The sequence below is a fragment of the Panicum virgatum genome, chromosome 2K (assembly GCF_016808335.1).
Source record: "Panicum virgatum strain AP13 chromosome 2K, P.virgatum_v5, whole genome shotgun sequence".
In the NCBI taxonomy this organism is placed as follows: Eukaryota; Viridiplantae; Streptophyta; class Magnoliopsida; order Poales; family Poaceae; genus Panicum; species Panicum virgatum.
This window is the reverse complement of record NC_053137.1, coordinates 833,833-837,297: the sequence shown is the minus strand read 5'-3', so window position 1 is coordinate 837,297 and position 3,465 is coordinate 833,833. Positions and strand designations below refer to the sequence as shown.

The following is a 3,465-nucleotide window of genomic DNA, read 5'->3' as shown; positions in this document are numbered from 1 at the left end:
CTATAAAATCTCCAAATACATTCAAAAATCATTTTGTTTCATTTTATTCGAATAAAGTAGAACAGTTGTTCCACCTTCACAAAACATTTGTTCTATCTTAATAAAAAAATGTTCTAGTTCTAGCTATAAAATCTCCAAATACATTTAAGTATTAGTTTGCTTCACAGATTTCGTCTTCGATAGTGTAATTAAAATACAGTTTAGTCACTTATCTTAGGATCATTTTTATTTTTATTTAATCTGCATGTACTTCGGAACATGTGGGCTGGGCCCACCGGACCATGCGCCCAGCCCAGCAAGGCAAGCAGCTTGCCGCAAACCCCAGGACGAAACAGCTTACCGGCCCAAGCCCACCTCGCGAGGTGGGGCCCTCGCCGGCGTGTGCGGCGCGCGGCCGGCGGACATGGCAGGCAGCGATGCGACGGCCGTGGCCGCACCGCGGAGCGTGGAAGCCGAGCGCATGGAGGGCGGGGACGGATGCCCGCGTCGTCGTCGCGGTGCCGTGGTCCACCTGCCCGCGGCGAGGTGCTCGATCTCCTCCAGGTAACAACGAGCGACGGAATCCCACCGTCCTCCGTCCACACCTCCCGCGCCGCGCAGCTGGTTCAGATCAAGGTCCTCTCGAGTTGTAGCCTGCTCTATAATATATAGTCTCAGTAGAGCTGAATTTTTCATTCTGAAAAAAAGTGAAGAAATTTCAGAAAATTAACGGTTCAGTGCTGCAGTTGCGATGCAGAATCGAGAAGGCGTATGGATCAGCTCGGTCATGCGAGGACCGGAGACATATCTGCTAGCTGTCCCTGAGCAAATGTCCTTGCCCGTGCACAGCACATTTGGCTGCACTCACTCTGTCACTCAGGAGGAAAAAAGGTATGTCGAAATTACACCTTTCTATTTGGGCGTTTAGATTTACACTCGACAAAACGAAATGCTTGCAGTCATTCAATCCAAATACATCCAACCAAATCATATTTCTAGCTTCCTAGGTGGTTCAGATTTCTGCTAATATATGGACATCTGGACTGACAAGTCACAGCTGTCTGTGTGTGTGCATATATGACTGGCTATATTGCATCGGAATGGATCAGAAACGGACACAACAAAGGGCACTGAAGCCTCCTGGTTTCACACGGGAAGAGGCTTTTTCATCCAGGTGGTAGTTTTCTTCGTCCTCTCGGTTCTCCTACATGCCGATTTGGTTGGCGGAGGCGATGCTCTAGCAACACATACCTAAAGTACTCTCTCTGGTTGGCTTACACGGCCGGCCCCTCCGTGGTGATCTACACCCTTGGTCTCATGCGGTCATCTACATTCCATTGCGATATGTTTTACATATGGACCCTGTCCTTGCTCATGGCCCTGGGAAGCACAAACTCCATGACCGCCTTTAGCGTTGACGACAACAAGCAATACATGAGGCATTTCATCCAACAGGATCTGTATGTGCTGATGTTTTTATCTATTTTGAAGATTGGTGTATCGGAGATTACAACCTTCCAGTCTTTGTGAGACTCATCGAATTATTATTATACATTCTGACGATTTCTATTAATGTTGGAAGGATTTATGCTAGTATGTCTGCAAGCAGTTTCTTGGACAAGCAAACCAGCAATGTTGAAGATCACATGAAGAGTGAGCACAAAGAATCAACCAATTATGATCCTGTCACCCTGCAAGGTTACAATTACCTTGTCTGCGAGCGGATCGATTCTCCTACAGAAATTACAGTCAGCCAGATCTGGCTTTCCAGTTTCCAATGAGGGTCCGTTCAGCAGCAGTGATAGTGAACAATTAAAGAGGGCCTGCCTTTCGTATGCCTTATTCCGGCTTTTGAGGCGGAGTTTCTTTGGGATTGCTTGTCCTGAATCCACGCTTCAGAAAACACATGACCTTATTCTGAAAGGACTGCTGGTGGATGTAGAAAATAACTATGAAGCTGCATATAGGGTAATTGAGGCCGAGTTGGCTTTCATTCACGATCACTTCTTCACCAGCTCTGCTTCCTTCAATACTAAACTAAGCAGATTGATCATCCTTCTTAGTATTGGGAAAGTTTGTGCATACCCTTTGATAGCAGTATTGCTGATTCGAACCTTTATCCACAATAATGACAAAATTAGAAGCAGCAAAACACAAGTGGTGCCTGTGCGACTATCTGTTGCAATCCTCATTGCAGTAATCATGATAGTGTTTTCAATACTAGAGCTTCTACAGCTTTATCTGTATTTGTCATCTGATTGGGCGAAGATACAACTTGTTTGCTTTTACATATCTGGGAAAAGCATTCAATGCGGAGCTTATATGTTTTATAATAAGCTTCCCAGGATATTGGGATATTGGCAGCACAAAATTGGCCAGCACTCACTACTGAAAGATTTGCATGGTCGATCATTCATTACTGACATTATGGGATCAGTGTCCGGGTGATTCTTCAGGCTTTTTGAGTATCATTATGCGAGTTTTCATGAAAGGGATCCGGCTTGGGAAGCAGCTCAAAGAGATTAGACATCATATGCGCTGGAAGGTACTAGCAGATTTCTGGACTGAGATGATATTGTACATAGCTCCATCAGACAATGCAAAAGCTCATATTGAGCATCTAGCGAATGGAGGGGAGTTTCTGACCCATCTTTGGGCCTTGATTTTCCACACTGGCATTGTAAACAGAGATGAATTCAGCCATGACATAGAAAATGCAGCAACTGACTAGAGTAATCAAGAAGTCCAAGACTGATGCCGCATTTGTGGTGATCACGGAGTAGACGATTACCCCAGTTGTAATGCCAGATCCAAGCCCAGGTCGGGATGAAGATGCTGAATAACTCGATGCTGCTTGTCTTTGGTTTTGAGTTTCTGGATGTTAGATAGAAACTACTACCTCTGTGAAGTTCTTACTCTGTTTCCTTGAGTTTTCAAAGACTCTTGACCTGACTAAATGATACTACTAGTAGGAAGGTCTAGACTGTACATGTTTTTCCTTCGATCCCCTCAATGTATCCTCCCTCAAGACTTTGTATTTCAGTTAAGTAATGGGAATAAGTGGAGACCGGTTCCAGAGAAACAAGTCGAATACCCTCTGTGCGTCCAGCCTCATGAAAAGAAGGAAGGTACAGAAAGCACTGAGTTTCATGGAGAGAAGGAAGGTACAGAAAAACTTGTCAAGGAACCGAAGAACAATCAAATCAAGAAAAAACTTGTCAACGAACCGAAGAACAGTCAAGAACCGGCCCAGAAGCATAGGCGACCGGCCCAGTAAAGTAGGAACAAAATAAAATTGGCCTTTTTGAAGGCCCAGCCTAGCCCAGATTGCTGTTGTCGTTCCTCGTTCATTAGGCCCCGCCCCGGCAAAGCGGCGCACTGCCAGAAATCATATACATCTTCTAGGAGATTTTTTCTTCTCCACCTTTTCAGTATTTGAGATTCGTGCAAACTATCCCATTCGTTAGATCTACTCAATCCTATCCT

The 3,465-nt window shown here is 45.0% G+C and overlaps 1 long non-coding RNA gene across 2 annotated transcripts; it reads left to right on the top strand.

The window, feature by feature from the left end:
• The first annotated feature begins 374 nt into the window (after window positions 1–374).
• LOC120660236 lies at window positions 375–2,913 on the top strand. 2 transcript variants are annotated; one of them, XR_005669451.1, is made up of 3 exons: window positions 375–543; window positions 726–870; window positions 1,037–2,913. It is a non-coding gene; the product is annotated as an uncharacterized LOC120660236 (long non-coding RNA). The 2 variants fall into 2 exon arrangements; XR_005669450.1 differs by having other exon boundaries at window positions 726–2,913.
• Window positions 2,914–3,465: the final 552 nt, after the last annotated feature.